The sequence below is a fragment of the Brienomyrus brachyistius genome, unplaced genomic scaffold (genome assembly GCF_023856365.1).
Source record: "Brienomyrus brachyistius isolate T26 unplaced genomic scaffold, BBRACH_0.4 scaffold217, whole genome shotgun sequence".
NCBI lineage: Eukaryota > Metazoa > Chordata > Actinopteri > Osteoglossiformes > Mormyridae > Brienomyrus > Brienomyrus brachyistius.
The window spans coordinates 104,449-125,023 of record NW_026042492.1 but is presented as its reverse complement, the minus strand read 5'-3'; the positions used below and the strand labels follow the sequence as shown (position 1 = coordinate 125,023).

At 46.8% G+C, this 20,575-nt stretch overlaps 1 non-coding gene across 1 annotated transcript; it reads right to left on the bottom strand.

Moving 5' to 3' along the window:
* Positions 1 to 9,685: 9,685 nt before the first annotated feature.
* Positions 9,686 to 9,757, bottom strand: trnad-guc (transfer RNA aspartic acid (anticodon GUC)). Its single transcript has one exon. It is a non-coding gene; the product is annotated as a tRNA-Asp (tRNA).
* Positions 9,758 to 20,575: the final 10,818 nt, after the last annotated feature.

Genomic DNA, 20,575 nt, shown 5'->3' with positions numbered 1-20,575 from the left:
CTGAGCCAATCAGATTGTCCGTCGCCTATCTGAGCCAATCAGATTGTCCGTCGCCTATCTGAGCCAATCAGATTGTCCGTCGCCTATCTGAGCCAATCAGATTGTCCGTCGCCTATCTGAGCCAATCAGATTGTCCGTCGCCTATCTGAGCCAATCAGATTGTCCGTCGCCTATCTGAACCAATCAGATTGTCCGTCGCCTATCTGAACCAATCAGATTGTCCGTCGCCTATCTGAACCAATCAGATCGTCCGTCGCCTATCTGAACCAATCTGATTGTTTTTCTTACACAAAAAATTATTCCGTTTTCAAAACACTTTTGTGCAAGAAATGCTCCCATGAGCCTGTGTTTAGTGCCTACAGAGGTCTTCTTTTTGCCACTGGTACAGGAGAGTACGGGTCCCACCTTGCCACAGCCAGGCACCTCCACGCTATCGACGGGCCGCGGAATCTCGATGGAGCGCACGTTGCCGTACTTGCAACACTCCTCCCGGATGTCCTCCAGGATCTCCTCGTAGTCCTCGTCGTCCACCAGCTCCTCGGGCATGACCATGTTGAGGAGGCACAGCACCTCCGTGGGCATGCCGGAGCTCTGCAGCCGCTGCAGCCCTGGAACCTGCAGCGTCACCGGCGTCTCGATGATGGCCGTCTGTCCCGGGGGGCGACAAGAGTGTCAGATACCCCCTGATCGTCCAATCGTCTCGAGTAACAGCGAGAAATTTACATGGACCCAAATAAACCCAAGAAATAGGGGCATTAAGCTTCCTGGGAGGCACCCAGGAACCAAGTTGGGTTTAGGACATCAGAAAGGCGGCAGCCGAGGGCAAATACTCACAGCGTTGGCATTCTTAGCCCCCACGCTTGCCCGCTGGACGATGAGCTTCTTGTCTCCGAGCTGCATGCCATTGAGTCCAGCCACGGCCTGCGGGATGCATCCCACACAAGCGTCAGCAATTCCATCCGGAAGCCCCGAGTCACCCCAGACCTTCCAGCTGCTGCCCCACCTCACGCACCTGGTCAGTGGCACTGATGTCCACGTATTCACAGAAAGCATAACCCTTAGACAGTGACGTGGCACTGTCCTTCACAAGGTTGAAGGCCTTAAGAGGTCCGAACGACGTCAAGAGTTCCTTCACCTGGGCAAGAGGAGGAGACGCGGGGGGGCGATTAGCCCGACAGTCCAGGCACGGCGCCTCGCTAGAAATGCTAATCTTAACTGTGGGAGAAGCAGCATGTTAAACTTTGCAAAACGACATGAGGAAACAGTGAAGACATCAGGAAAATGGCTTTATGACAAGTGGCTCGACATTACGGTGCAACACTAGAGCTCAAAGCCCCCTGTGCCCTTTCTGCATGACTTACTTACTGGGAGCGTACAAAAGTAACTATTTTGATTCTTGTCAATGAATGATAACACAGATTCCCCCCCCCCCCCATCCTACAGCATATACAACACAACTGAATTCCTAATCAAGTTCTCTGATAATTCCAACTACGAATTTTGAAATATGGACCGAGTTGCATCTGATTTTAAGGGCCACAATAATTAAGCTAGATGGTATATAAAAAAAAAACTAAATAAAAACAGCTAATTATATGTTAAGTGTTCCATGTATACAATGTGGAGGGGGGGGGGGGCGACTCGGCAGAACACAAACCCAGCCGAATCACTGACTTCCTGTTCTTAAAACCAAGAACCACATTGGTGCAGTTAATTAGAGGGACAAAGCCTACAGGAGATAAACTCACAGGTAAAGCTAAGAGCCGCCACAGGGTCCTGCTAAAGGGGCCACGGCTTGAAGCCAAACAGGACGAAATAGCTCTGCTAACATCATTCCTCACTTATTCTACAGGAATCTACTGTAAAGCCGCATTAACCACTGACTTCAGAAAGGAGTCACCTGGGACACTGGCAGCCACAAGAGGGCGCTACCTCCTACCTTCTCTTAGGGGCAAAAAAAAAAAAAAAATCAAATTTATACCCTGTGATCAGCATAATAAGTCTCTCCCCAGCCTTCAACCCCCAAAAAAAGGACCCCATATGCTTAAGAGCACTCCAGGACAGAGCCCCCCCACAGGGGCAGGCCGTCGACAGGGAGGATATCCGTGCGAGGGACGGAATGTCTTACTTGCCTTGTGTTACATGTTGGCATGGCAGCAGTAGGTCAGTACTACTGAACAAATTATGAGCGAAGACTTAACGATCTTACAGGCCCCTAGCTGGGGACAAAGTGGGGAACAAAAATGAAAGAGCTGTAAGTATCAAAGCGGTAGCAGGGACTGCAAAAAAAATGTAAACACCAGGATACAAGCAGCGGTTTCCATTTCACCTGTCTATGGCACATTTACTGGCTTTGACGTGAAATACATTAACAGTTCTGCTGGATTCAAACTCTCTCCCCCCAGTGCTGCTTTGGTACAGCCTTCCTCTTGACTTGGATTACATGTGACTCACACTGGATAAGAAAGATTACGATGACAATCCGAAAAGGAGGAAAAAAATCAAAGAAAAACAAACTGACTGCACTTCTCACTTACCTTTCACTGAAACCGCGATCACTATCTTGTGGGCTGAGTCTTGCCATTTTTAACAGTTTAGGCTAAAGTGAGTGGGACACCGGAGCTCAAAATGTTACAATGCAGGGGTGGACGCAAAACGTTTTGCGATTAACTTTTGCAAAATAAATAGGTAAACTATTAAATGCCTGTATGGATTATGTCTATAATGGGCCGATTTCAGTGGGGTGGCGATATAGGAAGAAAAAAAAAAAATCATAAAAGATGCTAATGAGAAGTAGAAAATGTCTAAAATGTGACCCTTTCAACACTTTCAGAGTAAGACGACCTCATCTGTGCATGTTGTTATGGTAATATTATCCATCACTGACGTCATAACAGAATAGGGCATGGGGCACGATGTGAAAACTCCAGTGAAGCTGATAATCGTTCACCGGGAAAAAGGTCCGAAGTATTTTCTGCCTTTCGAGCGACACAGCAATGTAGGGAACGATTCTTCCGCAGCTCCCCATCGCTGTTAACGGGATGTGAAGTCATCGTTCTCAGTGTGCGGACATGGACGTGAGACACGGCACGTCTGCGAATACTGAAGCGTTTGGGGACTTGGTCGATCTCCCCCACATTTCAAGCACAGTCTATGGTAGTGTTTCCCAGCCCAGTCCTCGGGGGTACCCCCCCGGTCAGTCCACGTTTTTGCTTCCTCTCAGCACACCTGTACCAGGTATTCGGTGTTCCTGATTGGCTGGGAGCTAGGAGGGAGCGAAAATGTGGACAGTCGGCGGTTCCCCGAGGACTGGGATTGGGCAAACACAGGTGTACGGCAATGTGGAGGTATTCGTCAGTTAGGTGACGCGCAGATGACTCGATTTTAAATTTTCATGCAGCAAAACGACGCGGCTGATTCATCCGACTAACACTCAGCAATTAACCCGATATACAAATATTCCAGGGTACCCAGCAACAGGCAGCACAGGGACTGGCTACGTGACTGGTTTGGCAAGCCGCCAGCTGTAAGGCACGTTTCCCAAAGCCTTTGTTGCTAATAAGGTTATTTGCTAACAACATTAGATAACAACTGAATGGTTCCAACTATGCAAGTCGATAACATGAGGTTTTGGGAAACGTACCTTTTACATTAGCGGGGTCTCAATATCTTCATAATTTACAGCTGGATAAACAATGAGCGTAATGTAACTGTCAACTCATTACCTACATGTCTAATAAATGTTTAATAAATCCCATGAATATCTTTAAAAAAAAAAAAAAAAAAACCTCAAATGTGCGGCTATTTTCAGCAGCTAGCTTTAAACATGATGCTGACATTTGACCCCCCAGTATCTTGTAATGAATTTTAAGCGGTGAGGTAACTTTGACAGGCTTTCTTTTCCTACTAATCAGTTACACAGAGACGAGTGTTTATTTTATGTATGTATGTGCGTGCGCGTGCGTGCGTGCGTGCGTGTGCGTGTGTGTGCATGCCTGCTTGAGTTCCACGTGCAGCAGTGGGACAGAAACACAGGAGGGTTGTGGGTCGGCTCCCCGGCGACAGAGACTGAGGGCGGGGTACCTGATCGTCACTGAGATAGTTGGGCAGGCCTCCGACAAAGAGCTTGTGTGGCGAGTCTGGAACCACGGTGGAGACGACCCCTGCAGACAGAGCGGCACGGCGCCCAAAGCCGGCCGATCACAGCAAACCGTCAACATGCCGGATAATGACCACGAGCAAACGGCGCGAGTGAAATAAGCCAACTTCAAATCAGTATGACGTCGTTATCTCCTATATAATATCAGATAAATGTAACTCCAGCAAAAAAATACCTAAATACTGGGGCAGTTTGACGACTGTTTTTTGTCTCTCCCATCTTGCTCTCCATGGGAGATGCTGACACATGCAGCACCAGTCAAAAGTATGGACACACCTGCTCTTAATGCATTTGTCTCTATTTTAGCTGTTATTCACCTTATAGTAAAAGGCCTTTGGGCATGGAAGTTATGCATATGAAGTACTGCAAAGACAAAATTTTTGTCTCTTCAAAATAGGAGCCATTGGCTTCGATGACAGCATTGCGGACTCAACCAGCTAACATATGTACCCACCTGGACCGTTTCTCCAACAGTCCTCGAGTTTCCACAAGTTCTGCGCGCAAGCTGGCTACCTTACTCTTACTCTCATCCAACTGATCCCAAACCAGCTCTATAGAGTTTAGGTTGGGGGGCTGTGGGGACCATCTCTTTCCTAGTTCACAAGGTAATAAGCTACTTGCATAACCTTCAAGGTGGGCTTTGGGTCATTATCTTGCTGAAAAACAAGTCATTTTCAGTAGGTGTGTCCAGAATTTTTAACTAGAATAGGAGCCAGCAACCCTAGAACAATTTGGGGGTTAGGGTCCTTGCTCAAGGGCCCAGTGGTGAAATCACTCTGCCAACCCTGCCAACCAGCAACCTTCTTTTCATGGGCAAACATCACAGAGCCACACAACACCCCTATGTTAACAGTAAGAAGTGAGTGACTGAGCTGTGTGTGTGTGTGTGTGGCTCAGCTGGTTAGGATGCCAGCGTTATCATCAGAAGATCACTGGTTCACATCACTGGTGATCACACCACTGGGCCCGGCGAGTTTGCTCTAGGGACAGGCTGACCCTGATTTCTCAAAAAAAAAAAAAAAAAAAAAAACATTCTTCACTTTGGATAAAACTGTCTGCTAAATATTTACAACATTAAGTAAATAAAAGTGAAAGTCTCCCTCTTTATATGACAAGACATCCGCAGCTTGCGAAGGACAGTCAGTCCGTAACGAGTACAAAAAACTGGCCTTGCCGATCGGCTCTTCAAAGGTAAATAAAGATTAAGGTTATGACGGCGACAAGCAAAACGGACCTGGTACGTGGAAGGCGGGCTGCTCTGAGATGCCAGGCAGGGGGCGATAGTCGTGGGGCCGCCTGATTTTTAACGACTGACCCTGGAAAATGATGCCGTCGAAGGCCATTGCCTGCGTGGTCTCATCCACGGACCGAAACTAGGGCAGAACGAAGAACGTCGTTAATCAGGGAAGGCTGCGGTCTCCGCCTGGACACAGCAGCCATTAGGCAGGAAAGACTCTTACTTCAAGGAAGGCAAAGTTCTTGTCCTGGTTTATCTGAACAGCGAGGACGGGATTGGTGGGACCTTGACATAAGCCAGCCAATCGCATCTGGGTATTGAAGAAATCCGCCATGGCCTCCTAAAAAGACAGGCAGACACACTGAATGAAGACAGGCAGACGTCTGAAGACATCAAAACAGGCAAACGAGAAAAAAAATGACTGACAAGTCTAGTACATTTATCTATTTATTTTGCGGACACTTTCATCCAAAGCAACATACATTTCATTGAAGAAGCAGGACCAGACAGTTCCTAGAGCAAATAGTGCTTAAGGGCTGCGCTCGGGGGCCCAATGGTGAAATCACTCTGCTGCCCAAGGGATTTGAACCAACAACCTTCTTGTGACCGGCTCAGTGTCCTAACTCACTGAGCTACACATGACACCAGTATGCATGACAGAAGGCAACGCGGGACTTTGCCTGGACTCACCTCCGTCAGGCCGAAGGGGATGTTGCCGACATAAAGCCGCCTGGCCTGCCGGGTCATCTGGCTGCCGACCATCGGCACCTGGGTGGGCGTCACTGCCACGCCGCTGGTGGTGGATGTTGCCAGTAAAGCTATCGTGGGGATCTGCCCTGCAGCTGTGGGGAGGAGAAAGGGCTTCAAGACCCCAACCAGGGACGGCCAGAACATCCGGATCGTCGCCTTCATTTGCTTCTAACCCCTAGGTTTAAGCTCTCTTCACACTGTCTGAAATCATCCCAAGTGTTATTCCCTCTTTGACCAGCAGGGGGGAGGAGGGCACTCCAGAATAAATGCTTTCATTGCAACCAATATACCATAACCTTGCAATACTGAACTAGCACACATGGAAGCGTCGCATCCAAACCTTGCATTGCCTTGTACTGCATGGGGGTGATGTGCTCGAATCCCGGAGGGGGAACATCCCAGTACTTGTATGTCCTTTTCTTACGGCTTCTCCGAGGAGAGTAGCTGCCCAAACACAAAACAGAAGGTTGTTTTCCCCAAACAATACAGTGTAAACACTCAGAATCTGGCAAAAACAAACAGATGGCAGAATGTTTACATTTAACTTTGGATCGCAGGCAGTTTAAGGTCATGAGGGTGTGACCATGCGCCACTTTTTAGGCTGGCTTTGAGGTCCCATCGCTATGGCGGGGGCTACTTATAAACGCCAGTTAAAATTTAATATGGGTACAGTCCCCCTTCCCACCACGAAGAAACCAATTGGTTGATTGTGAAAGAAACTTGTTAAGAGGCCTCAAACCATGCTAGATATCAGCTTCAGTGCCTGTAACCGGGACCGTGAGGGGGGGTACCTGTGCTTCTTGTGCTCGCGTGAGCTGCTCCGTCGGTCACGACCCTTGCGGTCGCGGCTGCTGCTGCGCTTCTCGTGACTCCGCCCCCTGGAGTCCTTGCTCCAGCGGCGGTGCTTCTCGCCACGGCTCAGAGACCGGCTGCGGCTACGCTTCTTGTGTCGCTCCTTCTCCCGCTCTGGGGGACGACACCGTGGTACCAGTGAGACGGTGGGCGGAGCGACATGACTGCCCCCCTACCATCCATTTCGATAAATCCAAGATGTGTAACTCAGAGGGATTATGAATGTGTGTCCGGATGGTTGTGGGTTTGAAGCCCATGAGTCACAGAGTAATCATATTACCAACTTCCCTGGGGTGCTGGATGCTGACTGACCCAGCGCTATGCCTTAAAAGTCACTTACGGAGACCAAGATGTGGTACGGGGTCTAACTCCCCAGTTTCCTCACCAGAATGAAGCACCTCCATTCAATTCACATATTCAATCACACCCTCCTGAAACAAACACACCCATCTCTCAATGGCTAATAATTTCAAGGGCACAAGGACATCCCCTTGAATGTCAGTCTGTTGTGAAACAATAAAAACATAACCAGACTAATTAATGATATAGGAGCACAGTGGTGAGTACAGTTGCCTCACGCCTCCGAGTCTGGAGGCCTGAATTTTGCCTCTGCTCTCTGTATGGGGAATTTGCCTGGAATAGGCTCCAGGGGAGCCTGACTAAGATAACTGGTTGGACGATGGATGGGTAATTAATATCGTTTCAATCTGACAGACAGCACTTTATTAAACTAGCAATAAAATATCACCTTTCTATCCCAGCAGGTCCTTCATATAGAAGCTTAAATAAATCCCTGAAGGTGCAGTTTTCAGTGAAGCATTTAAACGCAGGTGCTGCTCGAGGAATCAGCTTCATGCATCAGTTATAACAGCGTTACGGTAATGCACCGCTGCAAAAGTACAGACACGGAGCGGCCAATGCATCTTACGTAAATCGGTAATAACCAATTACCGCAATCGCAGGCATAGTCAGAGCGCAGATATGAATGACTGGAACTGCTAGTTTATCAAACACGGCGGCACTTAGTGCTCGTCTAGCCGAATCAGGTCGTTTCGAATGACATTTTAGTGATTTAGTGATAAGGAGCTGATATGACAAGATTGCCATTTGATAGGTACATAAATCAATCCTACTTTCGACTCCGTTGTAACGCATGTTGTATATTTCAGTTGCGTTAGTATGGCTTAAGTTTATTCAGTTTACTGGATTCTCTGCACTTTAATGAAGTTATATGTGTATTGTTATATAACTGTACATCATTGTTAGTTACTGCTATCCGCTGTAAAGGTAGATACAGGTGCAAGACTTTGCAATAACGACCTAAAAGCAGTTGTTATGATTCCAGGGAACGCGGCTGATTTTTAGAGTCTATACATCATGAAGAAACGGCGATCGTGTGAGAAAGACTTATTCTGTACGGATGACAGGGCCAGCATTTCGGACCCAAGGGAAAGGCTATTGTGCATCGGAAAGAGACAAAATCATATCATTATATAGAAAACTCGTCGTAGTATTTAAAAACCAAGTAACTAACACTGTTATTAAGTGCGGACTTTAAATCAAGTGGTCGCGGTCGTTTTTATTTGCATAAAACTTTAAACGTGATCTTGAAAATATAACGCTTGCAACAAACATCCATGCATAGTGTGTTACTGCGAATGAAAATACGCGGGTCGCAATTTATGATCCAAGTGTATAATGGTAAATAATTAAATAAATAAAACCGCAGGCTTTCACATCGAGTGCACCCCAATAACGTTTCATTGAAATGTCCATGTTATGTACGCCGGGCACTGATGGATGCAGGCCTAGCGATCTCTATAACAATGCCAAGCAAAGAATGTCACTGATTTACCAAAGCGGTCAGTTTTCGGGGATCCTGCGGCAGCTGGGAGAAGAAGAATCGGGCAGGTTTCAGAATCGGCGAGCGCTCGGATAAAAGGCACCGATTTCCCAGCCGCGCTTTTCTTTTCGGAACCAGCAGAAGTGCCCTCCGCACCATCCTCGGCGCTAGGACACGCCGGCCACTTTATTACCCTAAAACAGGGAGCATACACCGATCTTCAAAGCCAAACTTACCTTGCCGATTTTCGCTTAACTGCTTCTCAAACTCATCGAAATCGGACATTTTTCAGTCCGTACTAAAGACGTATTGCAAAATAAGCAGAGGTCCAACAGTAGGCCTTTGAATGGGCTACAGGCTGCATTGGGTTCTGCTGCTTTTTCTTCCGAGTCGCCTGCCCCTCCTCCCCCGAAGTCATCGGCTCTTCCTCGGTTGTATCACACACAGGTTCGGAAACATTCGATGCGCATTACCGTCCCCTCCTGCACTGGAGGGTTAAGGACAACGTGATTATATCGAACCAAAATTGAAATGTGCAAGTTGACTTTCCTAGTTATACGTCTTCATTTTTATTCTGGGTTTAACAACCATGAGTTTATGACGTATTTTACATGATTAGTTGGCGACTGGACCTTATTGTTTATATCTCTTATTAAGGATCCATCCATCCATACATCAATTATCAAAACCACACACTTACAATCCGAGTCTAGTTTCATATGCTGCGCTGCTGAGCGACCCGCAGAATATTATGCATGAGTACAAGTCACAAGCCCCGTTTCCACTAACACGGGGCCGGTTCTAGCTTGGTGCCTTTTGAGACCGAGGCAAAAAGATGCAGACTCTCCCCGTCGGGGAATCGAACCCCGGTCTCCCGCGTGACAGGCGGGGATACTCACCACTATACTAACGAGGAGATGTACGCGCACTACTTTTACATCTTCAAGATAAACAGCGGATGACTACTAACATTTGCGAGTAATCAATGACTGAGCTTCATGTCATGACCATGGTGCTCAAGAGAAGAAAAAATACATAATGTACGTCCACTGATACCAGAACAACCATATAGCTTTATACTAAGACGATGATTAAACGGAAAATTCCTTTACAAAACACTGCCACAAAATCATAGTTTCGCAATATTACATCGTGCAACGGGACACAGTGTAAGTACGTGAAGTCGGTAATTAAATCAAGAAAAAAAAGTGAGAGGAAAAGAATACTTTTCTATTATCATATTTTTCTAACTGGCCAAACTGAGTCATATTTTGATTATACACACTAACAGAAAAACAGTGCAAATCTCCGGTAGTCCGTTTCACTTGCGCTCCGCTATGGGGCAGTAACAAGCAGAGCTTAAGTGTGGAAGGAAAAAAAAAACACAGGACAGCATCAATCCCAACTTCACAAACGCCGGAGATCGAGATGCTGTAAGCATGACAATTAACATCTTTATCCAAGGGAACAGCTGCAAGACACAGATGCCGCGCCTAACAAAGGTAGGATCGATTCCGAAGTTCAGGCATTTACAGACGCGGACTCTTCTGGAGTTGATTTTTTTCGGGAGATACGCATCAACTTCAAAAGTATGAACCGCATTATATCTATATCTGTTATGACGTTGTAGCTATTGATACTGATGCATCACAAAAATAATTTAAATGTTTTTTCATTCTGACATATGTTCGTTCGGACGAGGATTTTATTATATGAGATAAGTTTTAAATGAAAACTTTTTTTAATCTATATGATTAATTCTCGAATCTAAGCCAGACTTCACATAAATCATTCATTCATAAATATAATGGAACATACAACATCCAGGTATCCATGAAATTTATGATCAGGCTATACGTTTGTGATAACAACAAAACAACACAACATGTATATTTACAATATATGGGCCTATTGTTTAATATTGCCTCCAAATTATAGCCAGACAATAACGCAATAGGCCGACATCAAACTATTTTCATGTAAAACAAAAGTGCTGGCAGTTTGCTTGTGCTTACAGACCCCGCCTTGAGCCCATCCAGAAAGATCCCAAAAATAACCGACAAGCAAAGGTTGTAACAATCTGAGCATGTTTAGTTTAATGTAATCAGGAGCCGAATTAATAACGCGAATAAATGATCAAACCGAAAGTCTGTAGTCGGGAATATCCGATAACGTCTTTGACGTGCAGTTAAGATAGTCAGAGGAAAAACCTTGTAGTTTACTTATATATATGCCTAAATATATGAGTGTGTCTCTCCGGTGATTTAATGATGAATATAACGATTACATATCAAATCACACATTAAGCAATTATTATATTACTAGGTTGAACGTTTTCACTATGTCTGTCGTCACCTTGATTTCACGATTTTGACTATTCTTCTTATCCCAGATTGAACAAGTCATTGTGGCGATGCAAGATCCCGACATGGGGATAAAGATGAAGAATCAAAGACTGTTAATCACAGTGATTCCACATGCGATGACAGGTGCACGATACATATTTTACTTTTTAAAAATAATTTTTCGTGCCGCCCGGGTTGTCTTACACCCGGCCGTGCAGTGTCCCGGGGGCCGGGTCCTAATGGTCATTTAAGCCCTTCACAGGAAAGCCCATACATCGGCGGTCTTCGGGAATCCTGTGCATTAAGACTGTCATCGATCTCCTTGCGCTCATATTTATTTATGTAATTTATTTATCGAGTTCAGCGTTTTTGATTTATGACGGCTTAATGCATTTCTCGACTCTAACTAGATGCCTTCCTCGCTATGCCTTCCCAGGAAATGATATCGTGGAGTGGCTAATTCAGAAGTACTCCATCATGGAAGAAGGTAGGGCCGAGAAGTATGTAGGGAAGCGTTACCTGGTGCTCTTATGTGAGGTTAATCGATTGTTTTTTTCCCTTCGTGACGACGATGGCGCCCCTGCTGGCGAAAGACGTCATCAGGTTTTTTTTTTTTTGTAATAAAATAACAGAAATAAACGAGTCTTTTGAATAATAAATACAAATGAAGTAATAGAATTTGTCATCCATACAACAGATTAGCCTAGCTGCATTTATGTGTAAGCATATGCAATTCACGTGTCTGACAGAAGCATGTTCTGTTCCATTGATATTGCTGAGCCTGTGAATTAATAAATGTCAGAATTGAGCTTGTCCATAACATAGACACCCCATTCGCCTGAAGCTTTTGGGATTTTCTTCCCCTGGCGTCAATTTATCTGCTGAATTATTTATCTTTCTGCTGAGAGGCTATTAGTACAAATAATCTGTAGGCCAGTCCCGAGTCGCGCCGCTACGCATGCTGAGCTGTACGGTTTGATAGTCCCGATGCAAACTTCGCTGATAGCCAGAGGCAGTCAGTCATGCCTGGAGAAATATCGCTATCCGTCTCCCTCATTATGCACTTCTGCAAGACGCTGTTGTCCTGAATTCCCGGGCGATGCAGATGAGGTTTTAAATAGCAAGGGAGCAGATTTCCCTGATTTACAGCCCAGATTGGAAAAGAAGTCGGAATGGAAAGGAGGGGACTTTTAGGCAGTAGATGGCAGATGCATTAACAGACTTGAATGGGCAAAAAACCTGTTGCCCCGGTAAGCAGTTACCCCTCCCTGTAAACACTAGGCTTCCCCCTAGCAGCGCTGTTGCTGCGCCGGTCTGAAACCCCCGGGAGCGCCTGACTGCCAATGGCCGCGGAGGCAGCCGGAAAGTGGAAAGTCCCAATTACTCGTAATTAATTATAGTTCCGATGAGGAATGCACCATCCCCGCGGCTTATTCTGTGCACCATGTCAACGTTTTTTCCAGTTACTTGCTATACCGTAAAATAAAATATAATATGCCTACTCAGTTTCTAGTTATCGTGTGTTCTACTGTATTCCACTGACAAAAATTTAGAGAATTACTATGCCTAAATCTGGGCTACGAGTAGTGGATTTGTTTGAGCTTTGAGTAGTTTACGTGGAAATGAGTGACCACTTTGTGTGTTTTCAGAGGCACTTCATGTGGGGAATCTGATCGTGAAGCACGGCTACATTTACCCCCTAAAGGACCCCAGGACGCTCGTCCTGCGGCCCGACGAGACGCCGTATCGCTTCCAGGTAACCTAAAACCACGGTTTCTTCAGATGGAGGGCAGCGCGAGAGGGTGGTGGCCATGTGGGGGGGCACGCATATCGAAACTATTCGTTGGAGAGACTGCGGAATTACCGTGTAGGACAGTATTTCTCAATCTGGTCCGGGCTCCAGAGCTGAGAGGGTGCAAAAACGTAGACTGTCTGGTAGGGAGCTGGGAGGGAGCAAAAACGTGGATCATCTGTGTGTCGCCGAGGACCGGATTGGGAAACACTGATGTATGAGAACCAATGCCAGTTAAAGTAGCAAAATGCCTTCCACCCGCCTTGTCCCTGACATGTTAAATCACAAAGCACCTTTGTCACGCTGCTTCTGAATAGTTTCAAATGACAGCATCTCCTTTTTGCTAGACTCCGTACTTCTGGAGCTCTCAGCAGTGGCCAGCCTCCGAGCTAGATTACGGTGATTACCAATTATTAATCATGTGCTCGCCTATTACATCATTACTTCCCTTTACTAGAATAATAGAAAAACACAGTTTCTTGCCATGTCTTTCTTTTGCTCTTCTAAAGCGATTTATTTGACTAAGAAGAATATCAGAAAGCAAGGGCAGCTGATAGACTATGAAAAGGTAAGAGAAAATTTTTATTTATGTACATTTCAATGCTATTCTTATTCGCTGGTCTGAAGCATTGCTTGATGAGATCATGTGATAGCTGAATGCTCATGGGAGTTTTACTTACACAAAATATTATGAGGGTAGAAGGAAAAATGATTGGTTCAGAGAGATAACCAATTAGATTGTACATGAGGTGGATCCGAGCAACTAGAGGAGGCAGGAGCAACCAATCAGATGTCTTGGTCCTGCCTCCTCTGCAATCTGATTGGTTATCTATCCGAACCAATCATTTTCCTTCTGCCCTCAGAACATTTTTGTGTAAGAAAACCTCCCACCAATTATGCACATAGTAGGATCGCACATAGACATCCACCAACTTGCCGCCATGTTGCGTCAGGGTCAACGCATTTTAGGTTCTCATCAGTAAGAGGGTTTGTGAATCCGACACTGCCAGCTGATATCCTGGGAGGGGTTCGGCCTGTGAGTCATAACGTGAACCCATGCAGCAACGCAGCCAGCCGTGCGACCTGGCAATGTCGCATTTAAACATCGTCTCCGCAGGACAGCTACAACATGTTGCACAAACGGATCAACCACACCTGGGACTTCGTGGTGATGCAGGCGAAGGAGCAGCTCAGGTAAACCCCACCCCAGCCCGGGAATACTGTCGCATCGAGCTATGAAATCAATTTCATAAATGCACACAAGGGGACAGATGAGAATGGATGAATAAATCTCGTATTAAGAGGATGATGATGTTACCTAAATTAAAAAGTAACATGGTGTGTGGTCATAATTTCCCTCCTATCTGTTAAATCAGACCTCAGCCTAAACACTAGAGTCGGAAATCCATTTCTAAGTGAAAAAGGAAACAGAAAAATGAAAACCCTACCTTGCAGTTCAGTGATTACCGCTATATGCTAATTACCCAGTATGCTTTCTGACTCTCCATCGACTGCTCTGCTCCTACCAGGGCAGCCAAACAGAGGCGCAAGGCGGACCGCATCGTGCTGGAATGTCAGGAACAGGCCTACTGGCTCGTCAACAGACCGCCAGTAAGCACCTCCCCCGAAACCCCTGACTCCCTACATCTGCCCCGGCGAAAACCCAGTATGCTGTGATTAGAGTAAAGCACACACTGGGTAAACCTGAACTCAATGCACCTTGGCAGCTCGAATATCGCCTCAGGCTGGGGGCGATTCTAGGATTTTTTTGAGGTTGTGGGGCAGAGTGGTGGCTCTGGGCCTAGGGATCTGTGCAAGCAAGTGGAAGGTTGTTGGTTCAAATCCTGTGAATGCCCAGAGTGATTCTACTCCGTTGGGCCTTTCAGCAAGGGCCTTAACCTGCAATTGCTTTGTCCTGGGTATGACATTAATCTACATGCAGGCCTGTTAGGAGATCCTTCAACTTACAGGGGAAACTTGGCAGGATTGGCAGGAAGGCATAGGCAGGGTCCCATTCCCCCACAGAGAGCTGGGGGGTTGTGCAGTTCTCTCCCACGACAACGGGTTTGTTCAATGAAGGAAGGCAAAGGAAACATCTGTAAGGACATATGGAACATTTCCGGTATAATTTTCGATCTCCGTCATCTCCAGAGCATTGAGCTCAGCAAAATTCACGGGGGGGGGGGGGGGGGGAGTTTTATCTTCGTTAAGTAAGACACACAGAGTGTCTCCATGCATACTTTGTGGGGGAGGAATATATCACTTCAGGCCTGATAACCCACTACTGCTTCAGTGTGATCATGAAATATTTACTTAGCTGGGAAGAAGCCTATGTTCTGTGGGACGAGAGCTTTCAGAAGACAGACAGGACAGCAGGCTGCGGGAATGAGCAACTGCACCCTCGCTGAGTGTAATTTGGAGTTCATGAATAACACAGGAGAGTGGAGAATGAAAGTGTGGGACAGGAGCAGAGTGTGGTGTGTATCTGGCTTAATCCCGGCCGTCACTAGGGCCCCTTTCTGCTGGGTGCGCAGCATCTCTCAGGGCTAATAAGCATCAGCGTTTATGTGGGCCATTATCCCCATCCGGGGCGGCATCAGGAGGTGGGAATGGCAGCCACGCAGCTGCGGATCACATCCTAAATTCAGCTTATTTTGCAGATGTACCTTTTATTGAGACTAGAGCAGTTGGGGGTTTAGGGACTTCTCTCAGGGGTCCAGTGGTGATGTCACTCTGCTGACTGTGGGATTTAAACCGGCAACCTTCCAGTCATAGGCGGCGACTGCCAACCCGCTCAGCCACACACCACCTTCATTGATGAAACCCACCGTTTTGACGCCAATTAGACGGAAACACAGTTGAGCCAAAAACCACGCAGCGTAGGGCCCCCCAGTCAGGTGCTGCTCGTGTTTAAAAGGCAGGGACGCTCTGCACTCTGGTACGGCCAGGTGGACGGGGGAAGCTGGGGGGGGGGGGGGGATTAAAACCAGCAAATGACAAAATGGCCGCTTCCTGCCTCCTTTCTCTTTGCCCGAGAAACACGAGACGCATCGCTAAGACTGGTGATGCTTGGATCTGGGAGAGAGGAGTGCGAAGGGACTGGGAGACGGCCTGAAGCTAAAATGCAGACATGCTGTGTTTGCGTCTCCCCCCCCACCACCCCCCCACTTGTTGGGCCTTTTAAACGAGCTGGAAGAGGATCCCACCTCCGGAATACCGGATCCATTATCTGACCTCTATTCCTGCGGCTCAGGCTTAATGCTGCATGTTAGCGGAGAGATAATGGATGTAATTGCAAATAGCAGCGTAATAATTTGCCAAATAGTCTCTCTGCTGTTAAGTCCTGAGCTGATCTGAAGCACTTTAATTGGGATTTAAGGAAACCATGTTAAATCAGATTGCATTCAGTATCGACATTTGGTTAGTTTATTCTGTAAAGCAGGGTACCCCAGTCCTGATCATGGATACTGTGTCACCGACTGGCCCTCCAGGACCGAATGGTCCTTTTGGAAAGCTGTCACACTGTCCCCTACTGGGCAGTGTCGCCATGGGCTGTACCCAGTGGCATCATGGGAAATGTGACCAGTAGTGCTAAGGGGTATTAATGCAGCGTTAGACCGGCGTCAGTCTGCTTGAGAGAAACGAGCTCACTCTTCATCTGAAGTTCAGCTAAGGATTTCTCACCCTCTGATTTTCTGCAGCCGGGAACATTCAGCGTTCAAGAACAAGGCCCTGAGCGAAGGAACCGGCACAACTCCCGAGTCCAGCTGGTCTGAGCTTTTTATTAAGCATATACATTTTTTCCGTAATGCCAGTACCTGCTGTTTATCGCCTCTGTCAGTCACAGGACCGGATCCGGGCAAACAAGAGAGCCGCTCGGGGCCTAGATAAGATCAAAGTCATGAAGAAAAAATATGTATATTAATATCTATATATATATGGCAGCTATAGGCAGAATAGGCTGTTGCCTTGGGCCCCCAAATTACCCAAGGAAGTGAAGTGATAATCAGTGTTTTTGGTGGGAGGGCATCCGAGGGAAGCTCGTGTGTGAGTGTGACAGCACTTCGTTGTGCTCATCTTTCTGTCTCACTTCTTCCTCACTTCCTGCTCTCGTTTTCCATGCTAACGTAAGTACGTCAGCAGTCCCACAATACATACTCGTAATAGTGCTATATTATTCATGGTTTCTAGACTGGATGTCTGCTTAGTAAAGCCAGGAGCTGAGTGTGAGCAGAATTCCTACTGTCTGATTCCTTGCATGTGATTCGCTCGTGGGAGTTTTACCCTCACAAAAATGTTCTGAGGGCAGAAGGAAAAATGATTGGTTCAGAGAGATAACCAATTAGATTGTAGAGGAGGTGGGTCTAAGGAACTAGAGGAGGCAGGAACAAGACATCTGATTGGTTGACCCCCCCCCCTCCTCTAGTTGCCTGTATCCACCACTTCTACAGTCTGATTGGTTATCTCTCTGAACCAATGAACCTTGTGCCCTCAGAACATTTTTGCGCAAGTAAAACTCCCATAAACATGTGGCTTATATCATGTTTAGAGACGGTTTTGTTTCTTCCTTCTTTACAGAACAGAACGCGGACTACTACAAAAGAGAGGTAAGCCTGAAAGAATTTAGAGTGAACCTATTTCAGCTGATGGGATGGTTGCCAAGAACAACCAAAGAGGGTGATTAAGTGGGCTCTTAAGAATGCTGTCATAAGAAAATTGCTTCGGAAGGATCTACATCTGTGTTGTCGTTTTCTTTTGTTGGCTCTCAGATATTGACAAATTCTGTTTAAAGGTACAACAGCATGGCTCTTATCAGGGATTGGATGTGTTTTTTCTGACTCTTATATTCCCCGTGTGATTTTTCATGGCTCCCGACACCAGATTGAACACATCAGGAAATCCCTGGGCCGCTCGAGGGTCAAGTCCTCCATCTGCCTGGAAAGGTTGGATAACAGCCTCCCCCACCTACCCCCCCCCAACACCTGTGATTCAGCCTCAGTCCCAGCATAGCTGGGGGACCACTGGTTCGACACCAGTCCACATTAGTCCCTAACTGGGGGATATCTCTGGGTATTCTGTATACTGTGCCTCTGATTGGTGGGGGGGGGGATCTATTTCATGTTAATTCTGACAAAAATGCTGGGGACTGCTCTTTGTGAAAATCTAACCTCGTTATTTCGTTCTTTCGTCCATCTGCCCATCCATCTTTCACCATAAATCTCAGAGTCACACATATCCTGGATTAATGATGCCTAACTAATATTGAAACCGGTTGACTATTAAACTGAATTGAACTGTATTTAACTGCAAATAATTACTTAATATTGATCAGAAGGTCGCCGGTTCAAGCCTGGCTTCAGCACACTTGTGGGTCCTTGAACAAGGCCCTTAACCCCCAGGTTCCTGGGAGCCTCTACGGGCAGCTGCCCTTTGCTACCAAGCTTTCTCTCACCTATGGAGAGCAAGATGGAGGAGATGAAAAGAGAATTTCCTTATAGGGTTCAATGACGTATAATCATTTCGTCACCATTTCGAGCTCCAGTTTGCTGGAATATGCCAGCATTGAACCTGAATATTTGATGACTTGCAAGGATTATAGAAAGTAGGACTAAAACTGGGAATGGCTGGTCTTCTGTGTTCAGCTTCCTTAAGTTCAGCGAGCAGTACCTGAACCATGACCCCATGATGCAAGGCTGCCCCCCCAGCAACCCCTGGATAACAGATGACACGGCACTCTGGACGCTGAATGCCGACATGTGAGTGTGCGTTACCGCGCCCCATCCTGCCTCTTCAGGGCCACACCCCCAGAGGTGACTGTCGTCTCTTCACTTCCACGCCTCCTGGTGCAGGGTGGAGACACCCACCAAGCTGCGGGTGGAACGATGGGGGTTCGGCTTCACGGAGCTCCTTAGGGACCCTCTGGGACGGTGCAAGTTCAGGGAGTACCTGGAGAAGGAGTTCAGTGGTGAGCAGCATGTAGACCCCCCCGCCCAAGTAGATCAGCTTCATGGAGGCATCGTCAGCAAGTAAGAATCATATTCATTATTTGATCACTGCGGGCCTATTTGGGCAGTGTGTGACTCAGCAGATTGGGATTCATTGCAGGAGGTCATCAGCTCAAATCCCAGAGTCAGCTGAGTGACCTCACTATTGGGCCGTCGATCAGTTACTCCAGGGACTGACTGACCCTGCCCTCTCAAAAAAAAAAAAAAATAGGATCTAGCATCTGCTAAATTAATAATCATGATCCCTCTATGAAAGGCAATTCTCCTCCATATTGGCATCGTGATGAGCGCCTCCTGCAGGTAGCTGATGCATGCGCTGTTTCATTCACAGTGGAGAACCTCTGTTTCTGGGAGGCCTGTGAGGACATCCGGCACGGCGAGAGCGCTACGATCCCGCAGAAGGTGGAAGAGGTCTACAAGTGAGTGCGACCTTGTGGCCCAGTGGGACAGTTTGCATCCCAGTTGAATTTAGAGCAGGCCCTGATGTGGCACTTGCTTACTCCCAGTGGGACTGCAAAGCTCAGGCTCATCACTTCCTTCCCCCCAGGCAGTTCCTGGCCCCGGGAGCCAGCAAGTGGGTAAACGTGGACAGCAAGACCATGGAGAAGACCCTGCAGGGCATGAAAAGCCCACATCGTTTTGTCCTGGATGACGCCCAGATGCACATCTATTTCCTGATGAAGAAGGTAGGAGCATTAACTGTGCACAGCCATGAAAGTGGATGACAGCTTCATTAAAACGGGCTCTCGGCCTCTCCTCTCACCCTCAGGACTCCTACGCCCGCTATTTAAAGTCCGATCTCTACAAAAACATGCTGGCTAGAGCCATAGAACCACAAGAGACCAAAAAAAGGTAAAACTATTATCTTCTATAAAAGGGGTCTTTCTGTAATATATTCCATGTATTTTATATAAGGGGATAAGACTCATATTGGTGTGGGATACACACAGGTTCTGTTTCTGGGGTTGTTAACGATTAATTCCAGGGATTTTTGGGCTTAGTGTGAACTGCTGGCTTCAGCTTAGCTTCGTCACTAAGACTACACAGAGTTCTGTAATGTTAATTGCTTTTGCGTCCCCTGTGATGCTCTCCAGTTTCTGTTTGTAATTCCACGGTAGTCAAGGATTTTCCAACATGGCTGACTTAGAAAAGGCAGTGCCACAAGTGTTAGCGGAACGCTAACATGTTCTCCTTCCCATCATGCCCCAGTGTCTTTCCCTTTGTGAGACGCCAGCGGCACTCCAGCCGTAACCCTGCCCTTTTCGCCCAGGCCTTAGAGGACAACGGCAAGACCAAGTCTCTGGGGTCACCAGCAAGTCCCACAGCAGCCTGCTCTTCCTAACACTGCCTCCTGGGGGGGGGATGCACTCTGAGCTCACTGCTGCCCCACAGAGGCTGTTTGGGGGCGGTGCTCTGCTGCTCTATTTGACGCAGTCTTCCAGGATTTTTAACTTCGGATGTATTTTTATTATAGTGTCATGTTAAATAAGAACAGACTAAATTATGGTTTAGATCAGAAGTGAGAAAAGTCCTGTGTCTCTATATATAGGAAAAGTTTATTTCATTAGTAACAGACAAACCATAGTTGAGCC